The sequence below is a fragment of the Myiozetetes cayanensis genome, unplaced genomic scaffold (genome assembly GCF_022539395.1).
Source record: "Myiozetetes cayanensis isolate MyiCay16 unplaced genomic scaffold, myiCay2020 scf1, whole genome shotgun sequence".
In the NCBI taxonomy this organism is placed as follows: domain Eukaryota; kingdom Metazoa; phylum Chordata; class Aves; order Passeriformes; family Tyrannidae; genus Myiozetetes; species Myiozetetes cayanensis.
Genome location: NW_026086604.1, coordinates 143,406,742 through 143,416,299, shown reverse-complemented (window position 1 = coordinate 143,416,299; position 9,558 = coordinate 143,406,742). Strand labels below are relative to the sequence as shown.

At 45.7% G+C, this 9,558-nt stretch overlaps 1 long non-coding RNA gene across 1 annotated transcript; it reads right to left on the bottom strand.

The window, feature by feature from the left end:
- Positions 1 to 776: 776 nt before the first annotated feature.
- Positions 777 to 4,970, bottom strand: LOC126641460 (uncharacterized). Its single transcript, XR_007629261.1, has 3 exons — positions 4,827 to 4,970; positions 2,777 to 3,248; positions 777 to 1,936 (listed from the first exon to the last, which is right to left on the bottom strand). It is a non-coding gene; the product is annotated as an uncharacterized LOC126641460 (long non-coding RNA).
- Between the last annotated feature and the right edge of the window lie 4,588 nt (positions 4,971 to 9,558).

Sequence of the window (9,558 nt, the reverse complement as noted above, 5' to 3'; positions counted from 1 at the left end):
CATCCAGCTCTGTGGTACCCAGGACAGGAAGGACTTTGACTTGTTGGACGGAGTCCAGAGAAGAGCACGAAGATGGTTAGAGGGCTGGAGCACCTCTCCTATGAAAATAAACTGAGAGAGTTGAGGTTGTTCCTCCTGAGAGACTTTACTGAGGCCTTTAAATACTTGAAGAAAGGAGACTTTTAAGAAAGATGAGGTCTCTAGTGACAGGACAAGGAGTAATGACTTTAAAATGAAAGAGGGCATGTATAGATTAGATATAAGGAAGAAACTATTTACTGTTAGGGCAGTAAGACATTAGAACAGGTCACCCAGAGAAGCTGTGGATGCCCCATCCCTGGAAGTGTTCAAGGCCAGTTTGGATAGAGCTTTGAGCCAGCTGGTTTAGTGGAAGGTGTCCCTGCCCATGGCAGGGGGTTGGAACTGGATGATCTTTAAAGATCCCTTTCAACCCAAACCACTCTATAATTCTATGAATTTAATGAGCTAACCAAATGAATCTATTAGTCAGTCCCAAAACTGCTTGCCGAGTGCCCAGGAGTGTGGCTGGGACTGAGCTGAGGGCTCCCATGGAGAAGCAGAGGAATTATTTGTGCTAGTGGGCTCTTGCAGAGCTCCCTGACCTCCATCGCGTCGTCTTTCCTTGAGAGTTAATCTCTTTTATGAAATTTGACATTGAAATGCCTTCCTTATACAACAGATTATGGTTGTAATTAGCTACAGGATAAATAAGACTGTGTTGAGTATTACACCAGACTTCTCCTTTATTCTGTCAGTGAAGCATATTTTTCCCTTATTGCTTCTCCCAAATCATCATGAGACTTTTGTAAGGAGAATGTTTGCGCAAAAAGCTGTGGGCAATTGCTCTTGAAAAGATTCTTGCAGTTACTTAATGCTGTGAAAGGGCAAAACTGAAATGCTATTTAAATGTATTTTCATGCTAAATTAGAATAATGAAACTTCCTCTAGATGCCCTGGCACTGAAATCAGAGACAACTTACTCTACCCAGGTAAACTGTGCAGGCTGGGAGCAGCTCCTCAAACATGAGGAATGGAGGTTATCAGTAGAAGTATTGCTTTTGATATTTTAGGTGGTTGTTTGTTTTTTAAAAAATTAAATTAAAATTCTGTCGTCTGTTTCCCTTGAAGACTAACTTTTAATATGTCATAAGATGGGGGCAAGAGGATTCTTGATGGGAATCAGGGAAGCTCCCAGTGAATAAGAAGGTTACAGGTTCAGTGGCCCAACATGAGGAGAGCGGAGAGGGTCCTTATTCAGCAAAGTGAAGTGACATTCCCTGAGGATCATCAAGGAGACAGAAGACATCACAATTTTGTGGTACAGCATCCTCAGGCTCCTTGCCTGCCGCATCTCCCATCCTCCCAGCTCCTAAAATCACCTAAAAACCACAAGCCTTTTGCCGTGAGTAGCTGCTGCAGTCGGCATCCTCTTGTATAACCGGTGTCATTTTTGTCTCTTTCGAGAACACTCTGTAAACAAACCCTTTCCACTGTGAAAAGCCATTAGTTCAGGCAATGCTATGCCTCTGAGCAGAAAGTCCCAGCGCTAGCCAGGGACCAGAGCCGGTATTTTCTGCGTGGCGTGTGCCCTTGTGGTTCCGGATTGCACAGCTCTGGAGCAGCGTGTGGCCGGGCTCGCCATATGTGCTGCGGTACCCGCACGCCGAGCGCTCCCTCCCGCACAGCTCTGCCCGCCCCTCCTCGCCGCCCGGGCTGGAGCAGAGCTGGGGCAGCACTCCAGCCTCTATCTGCGGCTTCTTAATTGTAAATATGTCAAAATTCCATCCCCCCCAACCTTGACCCTACCAGTGTCCTCAAGGTTAAGTTTGCAAGTATGAGATGCTGAGGTTGATGATATTTCTCCCTGTATGATTCACTCCCAAAACCTCCTTATCCGATTCGTGAAGAAAATAACCTGGAGTTGTGAGAAGAGAAATAGGGTTAGAAAGCCCAGACGTGCAAGGAAGAGGAGTGATAGCATTTTCCAGCTCTGGTAAATACAAATAACCACAAGCAAAGGATGGGATCTCAGCAGCCCCGGGACAGGGGTATCCCCCTGGTATGCATGGCCCAGTATAAATGCTAACACTCATCTTTGGTGTGTGTTGTTATTTATAATAATAAATATATTATATTTATTACATTTGTGTGTATTATATATGAGTGTGTATTACATATGGGTGTGTATATATATATAATATATATTATCTATATATAAAAAGGGTTGTGGCTTTTCTATATACATGTATATTTGTGTATATATATGTGTATATTTATACATATATTTGTGCATATGTATATATGCACAACATATATGTGTGAATATACATATACATATGTAAAAGTACATGTATCTCTCTTTTCTTCTTGATGATGTCTAAAGAACATCACTTCTCTTTGCTGGACACAGTCCATCCCCAGTTTTCCTCCTGCTGAGGCTCCTGAACCTGAAACCAGCCTTATTTCTCTACTGGGAGCCAAGACCTGCCCTGATTCCCATGAAGTAATCCTCCTTCCTCTGTCTTGTGACACTTAAAAAGTTAGTTGTCAAGTGAAGAAGGTTATGATAATTAAAAAAAAAAAAAGTCCAAAATATTATAAGAAATATGTCTACTGATATTTATATAAACACACTCGCACACATATGGAAAACCCCAGCCCAAACCACAACCCTGCACTATATGACAGAACCTCCCACCTGGCTCAGCAATAAGCTGCTATCCTGATTATCATTTCACAATTCAGAGCACCTCACCTCACGTCAGATGTATATTTTCCTGTCGTACAGCTCACCTGAGGCTACGTAAACCTCACTGAGCTGCTGCTGCTGCCTGTCTCAGCAATGGGAATATAACTTAATGATTCACTCCTCGCCTGGACCAACATGTCAGCCCCTCCTGATCGTACGACTTGTTTAACCTCTTAGGAATAGGAGCTACCCTGACACCTGATGTGTCACATCAGCTATCAGGATGCAAGAGAGAGATCTGGCTGCCCCATCTCCATAAATCCTTGATCTCTGTAGCAGGGCTGTCACTTCTCCCTGCAGAGACTGTAATTTCGGGTTTGCTTTGAGCTGGCTGCAGTACACCTTGGGTTTGATATCTTCATCACAAGTCGGAGTCTTTGTGCCAGCCCGGGATGGTGTTGCTATGACTGCTCACGATGATGTTGTAAGATGTCCAGTGAGGACTTCAAGGCCTTTGCAGATGCTCTTTAATGAAGCCCTGTAGTGAGATATAAGGTAAACAAGCATCATTAAATGTCTGCACAAACATGAGGAGAAGTTATTGCTGGATAAGACCACCCCTTAAGGCCCCACCTTTGAATAGGTCCAACCAGGATGGGGCAGCCCCCATGTGCTGCCCCACACATTAGAAAACACTCTCTTTTAACCAAATTGACACCTCTATGGCAGCAAAGTGGCCATAAATCATAGCATTAAAGCCTCAAGACCCGTGCTGCTGCTCTAAATGCAGCAGGCAGCAAGGGCAACCCACTGCTGCCCATTCACCTCCACATCAGGGCATGCCCTTCCTTCTGCTCCTCTGGGACAAGAAAAAAACCTAAAAAATAGCCCAGCCTGGGAAAATCCCACTTTCCAAAATGGTAAATGCCACCTATCGCAAGAACTTCCCCCTTTTCACCCACACAGTTTTTGTTTCCATGGAAACATGACCAGTAAATCAGCTGGCCAGAGGCAGCCCAGGAGTGGGGAAACCCCTGGGGAGGTTTCTATACCTGAAAACTACAAGGAGTTATTTGCAAAACATGGGCTTTTTGTTCCTTTGGGGCTCCAAACTCTCTCAGAATGTTTAAATGCAAATAAAAGATGAATAAGTTTCCTATACCTAATAATAAGCACACAGTTTAACAGCTAAAAGTTCCCGCCTGAACCTGAGTGACATTCTGGACAATATCTGCTTCAGGTAGACATTCTGGTGCATGGTCTTGTCCCTTGGGCCAGGGGCAGATTTTGGGAGTTTGGGGGTAAAAGTAGCACTAGGGTGGTCCCTGCTTTTGGCATGAGCCCTTTGGGGCAGCTCAGAGCTGTCACCCAGGAGAGGGGATGCTGCCTATGCCCCCATGGCCTTGGCTGCCCCTTGCTGGGACTCATCTGTCCCCAAAGCAGTGACAAGGCACCCCATGTCTCCCATACAAGCATCATGCAGCTCAGTATTCAAGGGCCAGTTCAAAGAGATTATCCTATGGATCTGGCAGCTTCCATGCCACGTAGGCTTGTACACTGACAGATCTATATAGTGAGTGATATAGGACATAAACAGGTGCATCCAAGTATTTAAAGAAAAGGTAGAAGAGATTGTAGCTTAAAAAGCCACAAATTTTAAATATTTTAAATCCCTTTAGTGACAGAAAGCACTGGTAAGTGCAGGTATGGGCCAGCCCTGGAAACCAGAAATCACTTCTGATCCTTCAGAAAGAGTGTCCAGCCTCAACCAGATGCACCACTGTCCCGTGCCATCCCATCACAGGGAAAACAGCCTGACGTGATGCACATGGAGGCAATGCCATTGTTTTGACCAACCAGCAAAGACACTCCCCAAAGCATTTGTTCAGCACACCCTTTCCCCAGAATGTATCACCTGGGATGGCTCTATGCTGGACACTCGGGCCAGCAAGGCTGAGAAAACCTCAGCCCCTGGATGCACATTGTTGCCGGCCTTCCCACTCGCTGTGTTTAATTCAGGAATCCAATTATATCACTTTTAAATCCCCAAATCTTGTGCTCTTTCTCCTGTGCACATCTCCTCTCCAGTCCTGATCGATATTTCCAAGCCTCTTACCAGGGAGCAGACCGCAACTGCGCTGCAGGATTTGCTCTCACGCCGCTGAAGCAAAGCTCTTCCCTGCTGCTACCCACGAGCCTGCCGTGCTGGTCAGGAGAAAATCACCCAGGGGGTGGAGGGGTCTAGTCCACCTCTCTGTTGCTAGAAAATTAAAATTAAAAGCCAGATACGTGCCTAAAGCCGGCGGTGGCTGGCAGGCAGAGGCGTGTGCTCCCTCTGCCGTCGCGGCCGCAGCAGTGATGGGCTGCGGGTAGGGCTCTGCGTGCCGGGGTGCACAAAGCAGGGAAGGCAAGTCGAGCCAAAGGCCTTGTTTTCCCCGGTAAAGTAGGAGCCTTAGTAGCTGGTGGGGATTCTCTCTGCCTGGGCAGCGACGTCAGGCTGCAATGCTCCTGGGAAGGAGAAAGGCAAGATGGAGGAAATGGCTGTAAGGGAGCTGTAGGGACAAAGGCATGATATGGTGATTGCCCTGGAGCCCCTTAGTCATGTTAAATCTGTGTTTTAGAGCAACGTTCGGCGGTTCAAAGAACAGATATTTGGAAGCTGGCAGGATCAGTAGGTACCTGCACAGAGGGAAGTTTTATTCTGAAAGGCTTTGCAAGCACGCTCCGGCTTGTATGAGGATTGCTGCTTGTCTTAGAGAGGCTGTAGCATCAGTAAGAAGACAGCTGGAGGAAGGTGGTGATTTTAATTCCCCTTAGCTCCCCTGCAGCATCAACCCAACCAGCCCTGAGGGTCTCTGCTCTCCCATGCAAAAGATTTAACCTATAACCACGTATTGTGTGATCTGTCATAAGCGTCAGGACATGTCGGGGATGGAGGCAGAAGCGTAGGCACAGCCCTGCCCCTCTCACCACCTCCCAGGGCTCGTCTCACAGAGGTGCCTGTCCTGAAAGCAGGCAGAGACTGAGCACTTCTCATACTCTTTTGTGATGCAAGTAAGTGGCCAAGCCCACTGGCTGAAACACCATGAACCTTGTGGCAGCTAAAGTAGTTTACTAATTCTGTACCTTAAAGGAAGCATCAACCTTTGCCTTTCCCATCACCAGATCCCCTATGAGCTGTAAACCACATCTTGTTCAGCTGTAAACCAAAAATTTTGGGCTCCTTGAAGTTACTGTTTATGAATTTGTAAGTTGACTTATGATTTGTAAGTCAAAAGTGTTGGTGCGAGGAACACCCCCAGGGATAGGGCAGCTACAGCACCTCTGGACAACCTGTTGCATTGCCCTCACAGTAAAGGATTTTTTCCAAATATATAATTTAAATCTCTATTCTTTCAGTTTAAAGCCACTACCCCTTATCCTGTAACTACATGCCCTTATCAAAAGTCCCTCTCCAGCTGTCTAGCCCCTTTAGGTACTGGAAGATCTACCTGGAGTTTTCTCCAGGCTGAACAACCCCAACTCTCTCAGTCTATCTCCATAGGAGAGGTGCTTCAGCCCTCAGAGCATCTTCGTGGACTCCTCTGGACCTGCTCAAGCAGGTCCATGTCTTCCTTATACAGAGTCATTTGTACCACTGTTTATCTCACCTTAAAAATATTTTCCATTCTTGTCTGGCATTTAGGGTTTTCCCCTGGCTCAGGACACCCAAAGCTGCTGTGTGTAGCAGCAAAGTGTGACAGCACAGGAGAAATACTTCCCATTACAGCTTAGTGTTGTGTATATAATGTGACACTTACTGTATCTTTATTTCAAAAAGCCTTCAAATCAGGGCTGTGTCTTGCACCCAAAAGTGCTGGTGGTCACCTCTGCTTCCCCAGACAGGCTGTGGAAGTGACATTTCTCCTTGTGGATGGGGTGATGGGAAGGACACAAGTTCCTGCAAAGCTCCCCCGTGCCTTCAGCGCCAATCCCATCAGAAAGGACCCGGAGGACAATGGCTGGGGACACACATGCATGTTTTCTCTAAGTGGGGAGGATGGCAAAATTGGCAAGGGGCCAGCAGGAAGTATTTGTAAACACTTTGTAAATGATCCAATTTTCCTGAGCATCTGTTCACGACTCACTTGCCAGCTCCATGGATCCAGTGCTGGTTGCTCAAATGGCAAAGGCTGGAAAAATCCCAGACTCGCTGTGACTTCGATCCCGTCACCAAAGCAATTAATTCACAACAGCTTCACTCTGACAATGAGAGGTCCTTAAAATAACAGAACTCGTTGTTACAGAAGTGCTTCCATTATTATTGCATTGCTTCTCAGGAAAATGTGCTCCAGCCTACGGACATTTCCAGCTGGCCTTTCCTCAGCATCCTTTGCTGTGGCAAGGGGAGGTCTGCATTCCTCCAGGAAAGATACTGACAGCAGTTTAAGTAGGTGCCTTTACCATGCTGGAGATAGGGCTAACTATGTCTAAAACCTAACTCGGTCCTAGTTAAGACAGCAGCAGTGGAAACAAGTTTTTTCCATAGGGGGTTAAACATTGCAGCAAGGTTGACACAGTTTCTAGGTGTTTGGATAAAGACTGAGCTGAGGAGTTGGCAGCAGCCTGTCAAGATGAAATGACCTCTTGTAATCTCTGATTTCTGTGTCCTGCTATGCCCTTTTCCATTGAAAGTCATCAGCTCTTCAAAAAAAAAAAAAAAATTCAACAAAGGGTTTCTTCTTAATAGAAAACCTGGAAGGAAAGCACAGGGACATCAGGCTCCACAGACATGAGTGAGCAGCGATGATCCAGTAGGATATTTAGTGCTACAGTCCCAGCTACATCTTCATCTGCTTTATTTTTTTTCCTCTTTAGATTGGGTTGGAATGCCAGGACTGAATCTCCATTGCCAGCATATATTGGAACCCTCTACGGGCAGCCTGGATCTGCAGGCAGGACAGTTTGAGTAGACAGGAGCAGCACTGGTTCCTCACCCCAGGTTGGTACATTCTCCCAAAGACCACAAGGTGTTTCCTGTTTCCTACTGCCACCCAGCAATTTCACCTGAAAAATTCCCTATTGCAGAAGGATGCAATGATGTTAGGGATGCCTTTCATTCCCACTTTTCTCTCACTCCAGAAAATTAGTGCTAGTGTGAGAAATGAGCTCAGACATTGCCCCAGGGTCAGCATCACCGTGTGTCTGCCAGCCTTTGGCAAGTGAGGCACTGCCATCACTACCCACCAAACCGTGCTTTCTCACCCTGGCCTGGGGTTTTCAGAGGTGATATATTAATGGTTTTTTTCCCAGGCAAAGATGACCCCGTTCATGGCTCCTCATTTATTTGTCCTCATGCTAATAATTAGAGCAGAGAGAGGCCGGGCGAGCACGCCTGGCATGCCCAGTGCCTGGGAAAGCAAAACCCTCCTGCCTCAGGGAGGGTTTCATCAGCCAAAGCAGAAATTGCTAAAAGAAGAATTAAAAAAAAAAAAAGAGCCTGCAGCCCTTAGATGGGCTGTGTCTGTCTCAAGGACAAAACGTCTCTCCCCACAGTTCCTGATACAGAAAGGGAAGGTCACATCTCCATCAGAAAGAAACAACAGAAAAGACATGGAGGGGAGAAATTATGGTGTGTTGGGTGAACAGTATAGGATCTTTGCTAAAAACAGAAGGTGTCAGAGGTTCTGACTCCCCTCTCATACGTCACCATCATCAGGAGCTGTTTACCTGGATTTAACAGGATGATCTATTTAAACTGAGAGGGAAAATCTGTTCCTAACTGAATTACTCAGGAAAGCCCGTTGACTTCTTTTTATGCAAGCTCCTTTGTAAATGAATTCTGGAGTTGAAAAGCCCATCCAGCCTTCAGCCTGGCCTTGCTTCACTGACTTCATGGTTTTGTGGGTTACTTTCAGGAGTTGTGGGATCGCCTGGGTGGCCTCCTTGCTGTGAGGATGTTCCAAGGGAATTAGTCACACCATTGCCATCTTTGATTGCCTACACTAGGGTGTGGTGGGTTAATGAAACTGAGATTGTGTTATTATTTTCCTGGTAGCTCTTTCACTCTTATCACCTCCCTTATTTCCTGCTGGTAAAACAGATATGAAAATATTTGATTGGTTGGTTAGAGAACAGCTCATTGCCACAAGAGACCAGTAGTGTGTCACTTTACCTGCTAGAAATCCCGAGCCTTTATGCTTAATGTATCTTGGGGCCTTTTGGGTTCATCAGTGCAATTTTTTTTCTTCTAGTTGTCATTAATCTGCTTATACTTGGCTTTGTGATCTTGATTTAAAACCAGTGATGTCTTGAGTGGAAAGCCGGGGTAATTTTCTTGGGAGTCCACAGACTCTGCTCAAGTTCCGGTAGCTTATCATAGTGCTGGGAATTCACTGGAATGCTTTTGCTTGTACCCAAGCAAGTAAAAGTCTGGACTCAACTTAATGTGTAATAAAACCAGTATGATACCTACAGGATAAAAGGCAACAGGTACCTTGATTCAGCATGGTAACATTATTTGTAAGCATTGAAAGAAAATGGCTCATACACTCAAATAGAAAAAATAAATGGTGTTCTGCTGTTAGGTTATGGAAACAGAGGTAAGAGGAGCCCTTGGATAAGCAGGCTTCTGTACCAAAGGAATAGAAAATAGCCATTATTCCTAGAATAAAGCAATTCTCGATTTACCAGTGTGCAAGAGAGCAGAGCTTGGCCATGAAGAGCCAAAGGGGAATGGCGAGAGACAGGTACAATTTTCAGTTTAGCATGTGGGGCTTTTTTAAAGATTATTCAGGCTTTCTAATTCTCTGAATGCTCAGTGTCATGGCACAGACCAGAAGATTTTATGCTCTAGTGTTAGACAGTGT